The sequence below is a fragment of the Nycticebus coucang genome, chromosome 18 (genome assembly GCF_027406575.1).
Source record: "Nycticebus coucang isolate mNycCou1 chromosome 18, mNycCou1.pri, whole genome shotgun sequence".
NCBI lineage: Eukaryota > Metazoa > Chordata > Mammalia > Primates > Lorisidae > Nycticebus > Nycticebus coucang.
In genome coordinates, this window is record NC_069797.1 from 18,553,286 (window position 1) to 18,563,942 (window position 10,657).

Below are 10,657 nucleotides of genomic sequence, written 5' to 3' on the forward strand. Positions count from 1 at the left end.
CAGTTGCTCCACACAATCACTGTGCCACTAGGAATGCACCAATGAATAAAATAATACCTCATCCCTTCAGTCCTCTCAGTCTGAATCTGCCATTGAGTCCTGTTGTCTTAGCTCGATCTAAACTACAACACTGCAAAGCAGTGCACAGAAAGTCCCACCCCTAACCTGGGGTGGACCTGTCCTTACCTTCAGAGGGAGAATATGGCAGGAAGTCAAAATAACCCTCTGGCTGATCTGCTGCTGGTCAGCATCTTCTAATCTGGGATCCTTTGTTTATTGTCATAATTAAACTGACCAGAAATAGTCACCAAGTTCTCTTCTTTGTCTGATTCTAGAAGATCAGGGAGACACCCTGTTTGATTCAGGTGGGAATGAAAGACCAAGGGGAGTTCTCTGTAGCTCCCAGCACCAAGTTGCGCACCTGCTGGGATTTGTCACTGTCGTAGAAAGCAAGTCACCATCAGCGTCCGACTTGGCCTATTAGTGATGCAAACTCATTTGGTATGTCTTCAACTTGCTTTCAATACTTAATGGCAGCACTATAACTCAAAACTGACCTGTACTGCTTGCTGGTGGTGGTTGTTGCTGAGAGGAAGTCACAGCAATGAGAACAAGGCTGACCCATGCCCAGTCTTGACACCAGGCCTAAAGGTTGGCAGTCATTCAGAATTTACAGAATTTCCTTCCACGGAAAGAGGGACATAGAGAAAGCAAATGAAGTTTCTTATTTTAGGAAGTATATTCCAACCTGGAAGTAAGGGGTATTTCAACGAGACCAAAAGAACTGGAATATCACTATTTTGATATGAAGTAAGAGCCCTGAAAAAATGATGGCTCCTAGCATCACAAAAAGATAGACAGCCAGACATTGTACACTTTTGGATAGAAGAACACACAATTGCCTATGAAGAATTCCTGCCCAACCATCTGCCTTGGGTCTGATTAAGCCTCTAGGTGGGACTATTAGCAATCTGTGGGAAATACAGGGGCAGAGACACGTGATGCAAACAGTGAAGTCCACGATGCAGGAGAGCTCAGCTGAACACGTAATCTTGATTTTTCCATAAATAAATTGCAAGAAAAAATATAAATGAAACGGAAAGGGGACTTACAGATTTAAAGAGGCTTACTGGAGCTATTTACTAATTGCACGGTACAGACCTTGTGAGGATTTTGATTTGAATGGACAAGCTGTTGAGATGCACGCGCATCCTCTGATTGGTGAAATCTGAATATCGACTGCGTATTTGATGGTGACATGGGATTATTGTTCATTTTTAAGGTATAATATGATGGCGTGATTATATTTCCTAATATAGCTCTTTTCTTCTAAAAATATATGACAAAACATTTACAGATCAAAAAGGAAGAATGGGCAAGCTATCTTTGAAGTGAAGTTGTGTTACAGAATTTAAGACTTAAAGGATCAATTACGGGGGCTCTTGGAGCCTTTTATGCAGAACTGGACCCCTAACTTGACCATCTCTGAGACCGTAGGACCAGATATGTCCGTTTATTGGACAAGTGTGATATGTAGTATTTCACACAAGCGAGAAGGTGTGGAATTTGGTTGTGGAAGCTCTCTATGACTATCTCTGTGAGGCTCTGATTTTGTGAAGGATATAAATGAGAACAATTCATTTTCTAAGAATCAATATTACGTCCAATGTTACCATTCCTTTCATTCCACAAAGCAAAAGATGTTCACAACTATAGAAAATACAAGTTGCGTTACTGAGCACAGAAAAATGAAAGCAGGAATCTCATTCCAAAAAAAGGAGCTGCCAGGCCACACAGGCCGAAGGGAGGTCTCATCTGGCTGGGAGAGGAGGAGGACGATGTCGTCCGCTATTTACTGAACTCCTCCCTTGCGCCCTATCTCACACTATCCTTATAAAGCCTCAGCAAGGACCAGGTGGACCTTATAATTCTTGTTTTACAGGTGAAGAAATTATGAAACAGAGTCTTGCTCAAAGTCAAAGTGGCAGATCTGGGATTCTCTCTAGATCCGGAGACTCTACCTGCCAGGCACTTAGCATCTACCTGCCAAGAGACAGGAGAGATTCCTCAAGGAGGGGAGTCTGGGGCAAAAGTGTGCCGCACCCGAGCTCATCACACTCCAAGTGCACTTTGGGTTTTCTGTTTGAGGACCACGTCTGTTAGTTCCCCTGCGAGGTTTCAGTCTAACCCTCCTCTTGCACCAGCTTGACCACCCCATCCTGTTTCACATGGCTCAGACAGGCCATGTGATCATTCAGTGGGCACCTAGATGACCTGTAGCTCATCTGTGATGTCCACCAGCTCCAAAACAGGGTGGCAAAAAGAAAATAAGGAGCATCTCCTTTTCTGGGTCACTTTTAGGTGGGATCCCACCATCTCTAAATGAAAGGCCATTTCCAATTGATTTCCCCTTTCTTAAATAGCCTTGCTTTTCTCTTTTATTATCCTGGCAGGTATTAGGCATAGAATTCATTTACTTTCTCCCTATAAACCTTATACTTGCCAGAAACTTCTGGAGTTCTGAATTCTTTATTGAGTCTTAAATCTCTTAGCAGTGGATTCTATATTTTATTATTTTTTATAATTTTTTAATTACACAAGAAATACATGCCCAAGCACAGGATTAAAAAAAAAAGGTCAACTATAAAAGGACCGCCAGCTAGCAGGGAAGACTCATTCTTTATTTGGAATGGATGAGATCTTGATTTGTGATTGGCAGATGGCCCCTTCTTAAGGACATGTGAGGGACACAGTTTCTAATAGGAGTAACATGTCCTTATGGGGGAACGTTGGTTGCAGCTTGCAGTCCACCACTTGCCGGTGAGGGCAGCCTTTCATTTCTCCACGCCTGGATCACCCGACAGCTGAGAGCTTTAATAAAACAAGTGTGCCTAGGAATGTGGGTGAGCAAGCCACCCAGAACATGGAGGGCTATTTACACCCCTACCAATGATCCCACTGCTAAAAACAGCTGAGGCAGAGAGGCTCTGGGGCTGCTTGTTGGATCTGGCAGCAGTCCGGTTACCCTCAACAATGCTGAGACATTCTGGAGGCTCAGAGACCTTGACAGCAGGCCAGGAGGAGCCAGGCATGGATTATTTTTATCTAAGATGTTTCATCCTTTCCATGGCAGCAAAAGCCCCAACTCTTGAGCACTTGTGGGTCCTCTCTGTGGAGTATTCCACGGGATGTGGCCTTGTTTGGGAGCTCTGCGGAGACTCAGGAGGGCATGTGAAGACCCCTAGGCCACCTTTGTGGAGAAGCCTGACACCAGCTTCCTGAGAGAAGCGGCAGCTGAGACAAGGAACACAGAGAGTGATCAGGCCCACAGAACTCCCCAGTGAGCCCAGGATAAGAAGATGAAAGAAACAGGACCTCAGACCTCAAGGACAGTAAAGGGAATATAAGTTCCCAAATAATGATGAAGGAAAAAAACAAGACAAAACAAAAACCGTAGAGGCACTGGGTAATGGAGGAAAGTGACAGGGTGACCTGATTTTATAGTCAGAGATCAAAAGAAAGTCGATCCCTTGGCCTGGGAGCACAGGGCTCTGTACACAGCAAGTGCTCAATGCACCCACTGGACTGAATTCCTAGCAGGAAAAGCGAAGTGGTCTGACAATCTGTGCCCTTGGGCAAAACACATTCTTTCTATTCTGACTTTTTGCCTTCACATATCAGTAATAAAGAGATAATAACAGCCCAGAAGTGGTTATTTACAAATTTCCCATCAAGCCTGACCATAAACTTGACATCTTCGACTTGGGGAGTGAGCATGGCTGTTTGAAATTAACACTGGCTCACAAATCTGAAGAGAGGATTGGTTATCCAAGAGGATGCCCTCGGGGCGGAGGTGCCGCCCTGTGAGGGAGGGAGCCCTGAGGCCAGAGCCTTCAGCTCCCCCAGGCTTGCACTAGAAGTTTTGGGTATTTCTTTTATATATATTCATTCTTCTGTCATTTACCAACTGCTTTCTATGTGCCCAGGAACAGGTAATGGGAGAAGCAGAAATTCTGTAAGAAAGCTAGACCAGGAAGAGGAGAGAGAACTTAGGTCTTAGATTCCCAGGGCTCCATATGGGGAGGTCTGCCGGGCATGGAAGGACAGTCATTTCCAAATATGGCCCAGCTGGGGCGAGACAGCACCCACAGCAGCTGCACCTATTTTGGGCAGGAGGTCTCTGTCCCAAGGGCAACAGGTGTTGAGACCTGAAGGATGGCAAAATACCTGGGAGGTTATTCTGAGTGTGTCTGGGCACCATTCCCAGGAGCAAAGCCAACCTTTCAATTCATCACCTCCAGCTGAAAATGTGAAAAGCCCCCCCTTTCTGACTCCTGAGCGCCCACCATGCTGAGGCTGTCAGAACCTGCTTCAGCTTGTGGTGGTGCTCTGGGAAAGGGTGTAGGTTTGGGACGTACATCCCTCCCTGGGCTGGTGAGGGGTGAAGCATACATTCCTCTCACAATCAGCTCTGCTCCCGAAAAGCCAACAAGGAGAGTCAGGTCGAGGAGACACAAGCCAGCCCCTCTCTTACTGCTACACCCTGAGGCTTAGTATCCCCAGTGCCCAGGCCTGGTGACGGGACAGTAGCAGCCAGTTATGGATAACACTGTCCAACACCCTCCAGGGTGACTTCTGCCTCCCTCCCATAAGGCAGCCAAAGGCCATGAACCTTCAGAAATGACATTCTCACTGAAAAGTAAATAAAAGAACATGAATTTTACCTTTTTAAGGGCCTTGCTTTTTTTTTTTTTACTGCCCCACAGTCAATCCTGACCACACAGGGTCCTCCATGTAGCAGATGATCAATGGACTCACTAATTAATCTGATGTGGCCACAATTAATTTCTGGGGCCAAGAGAATAAGCCCCGTGGGATTCACCCTTGTCCTTTGAGAATTTCTACAGGACACAACAGAATAAGGGCCATTCCCTTTGGGAAGGTCAGCTCTTCACCTGTGGCCTCCAGAGGTCCTATTACAAGTAGAGGGACCTTTCAAATAGGGCATCTTCCAGGCACCTGCTTCCTCCCCACACTCCCCCTACGCCTACCTGAGGGAGGGGTCAGAGAGGCAACACCAGCTAGGCTGCCAAACCTGGTGTGGGTTCTGTAGGCAAGGAGGGACCCCAAACTCTAAACCCCAGAACAGCCTCACAAGCAAGAATTGAATTCCTGACTTGGAGGTCAGGAATGTTTTTGCTGCCCGACCGGTTTGGTGTCCAGCACACGGTTAATGCACATCCCACCTTGGTTCCCTCCTGTCCTCCTTTCCTCATGCTTTGTCTTGCCTTGTAATCCCAAGCAATCTATTGCCTTTGTACCATTGTCTAAAATATGGGTGCTATGTGGAGATGAATGTGGGACTTTCTTTGTGGCACTTTCCTCCTCTGTAAGGAAATGTTAATACATGGACTAGTTCTATGGTTTAAATCATCTTGAGCTCCTGAGATAAAAAAGACATTAATCATTACTCTACAGAAAAAAAGAAGAAGCTATCTTGACAGGTCTGTTACTGTATTTCATGACTCAACTGCAACTGGTTCTGGATTTTAAAAGCTGGTGTTATGAAGATCTGGTAATATGAAGTACGCAGGGTTCATTCACTACTTGGCACCAAAGAACATGTGGTGTTCAAGGCAAAGTCACGCTGAGGCTGTTCAAACTAGCTGATACAACATACCCTCCTCAGACAAGGCCTATTAGAAACACAACTCTGTCCAGACACCATCGATAGCCCCTTGGTCTACCAGCTGATTACACTTGCCTGGGACTGACCCTTAGCTTGGCGTCTCCTATGTGCCCACAGACGTGGCTCTCCTTCATTCCTTCTGCCCAGCCGCCTCCACTTGTCCAAATCCTAACACACCTCAGGTTCTCTTGTCCTCTGCATACACCCATGGTCATGCCCCACTCTTTTGCGTTCATGTCTAAGAACACTTTTTTATTCCTTCTATTCTCCCTGAGGAGCACTTGTGACTTACTGTCTTACCTTTATATCACTGTGCCTGCCCCAATATCTTGTACGGTATAAATCGCCCACCCAAGGGACTGTAACAAGCTGGTCAACATAAGGAACCCAGCCTACTGTATTGCCATGTACACGTGGTGCAATTCTGGTCTATGAAAATTAGGTTAAGGAGGTGGTCAATGTAAGGAGGTGGTCAGCTAGGGAGGTTCTACTGTATTTTCGAAATTACACAAAACACACACACGTGTGTGCGCACAGGGTGAAGATAGTCACTGAAGAGCACTCAAAGAAAGAGAATGAGAAAATCTGGGTTCCAGTCTTAACTTTACTTCCAGTTTCTTTTATAATCCCAGGCAGCTCACTTTCCAGGTTTTTGGGTCTGAATGACCCAGGGGATTTTAAATCTAGCTGGGCATCAGCATTGCCTGGTGTACTTTGTAAAACACTTCAGGATTTAGGGCTCTACCCCTCAGAAGTTCCACTCAGTGGGTTGGGCTGAGATCCTTCAGTGAAAGCCTCCCTGGTGATTCTGATGATCTTAGAGAGGGAGTTTTAAAAAGCAGATCCCTGGGCCTCAAGCTAGATCCACTAAATGGACATTTCTAGGGCAGAGACACAGTAACTTGTGTGGTTAGCGAGCGTCCAGGTGATTTTTATCATAAGACTGGTCTGGAAAACACAGGCCTGGATCCCTGTGACAGACTAGCCCAGAGACAGCAGCATGGTACCACCTGGGGGCTGGTAAGAAGTGAGGGATTGCAGGTTCCTCCCTGGGCTCCCGAATCTGAATCTGTCTAAAACGATCCCAGGCGACTGGTAGACACCTCAGGGTTTCAGGAGCAGGCTCTAGATTTGTGGCTCTCGAACCTAAACACTCCATGGACCTGACAGCTTGTTTCTGACCCACAGGTCTAGGATGGGGCCTGAGACTTACATTTCCAGCAGTTCCCTGGTGCCATCGATGCTGCTGGTCCCAGGACTGTCCTTGGAGAACCAGGCCCTGGAAGGTTTCCCAAAACTCTACTTCTAAGAGTGAAGCCTCTCCATTGTGTGTGTTGATCTACTTGGGCACTCGGCACTCACAAAATCCTATTTATGCACCCTGAGTGTCTAAGATCCTATGAACTAATTATCAGTATAACTGTTTAAGTGTTAAGAAACAGATATGGCTGTTTGGCACAGGCCGATTTGTTATAAAAGTTTCAAGAAAGTCACCCTGAGGCTGGGTGTGGGGAAATCCTTTCCTCCTTTCTCTCCCTCTGCTTGGACACCCTGTGGCAGGAGATGCTACTCTCAGGACTTCAGAAGTGGCCTGTTACATTTTTTGTACTTACCTGGACACGACATCCTCCTATGTAAAGTATCACAGGTATAGAAAAGCAATTATCCTTAGGCCGGGCACAGTGGCTCACGCCTGTAATCCTAGCACTCTGGGAGGCCAAGATGGGTGGATGGCTTGAGCTCTGGAGTTTGAGACCAGCCTGAGCAAGAACGAGACCCCATCTCTACTAAAAATAGAAAAAACTAGCTGGCATTGTGATGGGCACCCATAGTCCCAGCTACTTGGGAGGCTGAGGCAAGAGAATCATGTGAGCTCAAGAGTTTGAGGTTGCTGTGAACTAAGATGCCACAATACTGAGGGTGACTAAGTGTCTCAAAAAGAAAGAAAAACAAATGTCCAATGTGCTCAATACTAATATGAAACCAGCAGATGAATGACTACACCCCCACACGAGAGAAAAACGCAACTACATTCAAATGGGAAGAGAGGAAGGTGGGGTGGGGGGAGGGTGGGGAATTGGGGCGGGCTCAATGTAGGGGTGTACAGCACACCTCCTGAAGGGCTCAACTGCAACTTGGACTTTACCTAACAAATGAAACAATGTTACCTAATTGTTTGTACTTCTCTATAAATCTGAAATTAAAAAAAAATTTTAAAAGCAGCCTGCAGCTCCTGATAGGAGTGTTTTATTTCTTTCAGAAGCTGTTTCTCACACTTGCCCAAGAAGGAACTAGATTTGCGTACAGAATGTTGAAGGGGACGATAGTGATGAGAGCCAGGATCACGACGAGCCTCTCGTTATTTCCTAGATGAGGGTAAGTGACTGCTTCAAGGTCATCCCACCTGCTGGCAGCAATGCTGAACTTGCAAGGGAGAATTTCCTTCCTGGGGGCACTGCCTGCAGGACAGTGACGGTTTCAGTGCTGCTAACTCTCTTCCCTGCTCCATATGTCCACACAGAGTCCCGGCTGCCCCACCTCAGCTGCCAACCGTGCAGGTTCTCAAGTAGTGTCCCAGTGCCCACAGACAATTGTCCCTCCTGGACAGTTCTTGGACACCTCTGTTGCTCTGCCTGGCATCACCTTTCACTCCTTGGCACCAGAGTCTCCCACTAGGTGGCACTGCTGCTTTGCCAGGCGCCATGGTCCCCAGCCAGGCATGGCTGTGAGTGCTAAAGTTCTGGAGGTGCCAAAGCTGACCCATTCTTCTGGCAAAGGGTGGGCGAGAAGTAGATGACTGAGAGGTCCAGAGCTCCGCTGTGCTACACCAGAGTAAAGGCAAGAGGGACAGGCAACAAGACCAACCCTACCTTCATTTAAAATTTGTATGTTAATTTTTTTTGCATTAATTTTGAATTAAAAATATTGCAATACAGTATGATTAGTCTTGATCACTGAATTTTTTGAGCCCCCTTAGATTTTGCACCTGAAGAGGGTGTCCCTTGCCTGCCCTATCCAGGCTTGGGCCATGGCTGTGTGGTTTGTACCCTGATGCTTTAAAGCATTATGGCCATAGCCATTTCTGTCATTGTCAACGGCCTCTTCTTCCTGTGAGATCTTGATGTTGGGTGAAGACAGACTTGAGAGCGGCCACCATACCTGGGGACAGAGGCTTTGGGTGAGGTTTGTTCACTGTCATGGGCAGGACCCCAATTGCTGTCAGGAAAAGTCTTGCTTGGGAGGCCCCTTACTCTCCCTGTGAATCACCCATTTCTTACTGAGCTTGAGTGTCACCCTGCCTTCTAGAATGTTCCCTTGCCCACATGGCTTGATTTAATTCATTTCCTGAGGGAATTAAATGCCTATTACGCCTTCCCCTGTGGTTTGCGCTTCTGTTTCTTCTCTATTTCTTGTTTTAAGAGGGACCTTTTTATTTTCTTGATCTTAATGAGCTAGTGTTCTGTGTAGCTTCTGGTGACGATGTTTCCAGTTTCTATCTGTAGGTTCAGGCTCCTTGAAGAGCACAGGGACAGAAAAGGAAGTGAAACAGTCTGCCCACTGCACCCACAGAAATGGCAAGTTCAAAGCACGCACACAGTCTCTCCCGACCCTGGTTTAGAACCACCCGAGGGGCTTTTAAAAACCCCTATGCTCAGGTCCCACCCAAGACCAATTCCATCAGCGCCTTTGGGGCTGCATCAGTGGTTTGTAACACCTTAAACCTTGAGACGAAAACAGTGTCCAGCCAAGGGCGGGGACCAGGGCTTGGGATCCATAGAGCCAAGGCTGCCCCCACAGGACCACAGTCAGGGACAGCCCAACATCAGAGGCATTAAAGCTTTAGAACCCATTCTTCTCCTCACCCTTGAATCTCCCATGTAACTCCCTGGTGACCCCCCCACCCCCAACTCAAACCCTTCTGAACATGTACCCCCCAGTGCACTATTTCCAGCAGTGGGTCAACCCTGACTGACTAGCAATTGCATGTTACCACATGCAGCTAACTATTTTTAGGAACTCTGTCCCCCGGTCCTGGGTCTGGACACTGGAAACACATTTGGAACAAACCTACTGTCAGCTCTTCAAGGATCATCAGAGAGCCACCCTATTTCTATAAAACCACATCCTGTCAAGGTGAAAGAGCCCTCATTCCTGTGTCCTGCCCTCCTTCCTGGTTGCACCTCTGGATATACTAGACTGGTGAAGTAACACCTGAATTTAGTCTACAATTAAAAATCTGTAGGGAAGAGAATTGCCTAAGCCCAAGGATTTGGAGGTTGCTGTGAGCTGTGTGATGCCACAGCACTCTACCGAGGGCGATAAGGTGAGACTCTGTCTCTACAAAAAAAAAAAAAAAAAAAAAAAAAAAATGCTCGGCCCTGTCTGTGCTCCTCTCATTCCCACTGTCCAGACGGTGGGGTGAGGGGTGGTGGAGAGGCATGGTCATCAACAGGTTGGTGACACCCAGAACTGTAGGTCATATCCTTGCAGCCACAGTGAATGTTCCTCCTCTGTGCTGCAGTTTCCTCCTCTGTAACATGTGAATAATTAGATTACCTACCCTAGACCATTCATGGGAGGACAAATAAGGGGCCCATTTGATGTCTGTCACGTTATAACTGAATTGCCTCAGGCAATTGGTGAATTTAGACAGAGGAACGAAATGCACTGACTTTTCCTTCCTCTTATACTCACAGCATGGTAGTGTTGGTTGGGTTCGTGCAGGTTAGTACTATCAGTCCAGAAGCCCAGATGCTGAAGGCATCTGCTAAAATGTCAGTAAAAAAGGCTTTTACGTGAATTAAACCGAGATGCAGTTATGGAGACTACCGCCAGGGGGCAGTGCTGGGCCACTTATGAGGAGTTACTTCCCAGTCAGCCATGCTGGCTGCCAGGAGGCTGCCTCAACTCTAACCCCTCAGGCTGAGGCTAGGGTGTCCTGTCTGCTAGTCTGCCCAGGTCTGAGCT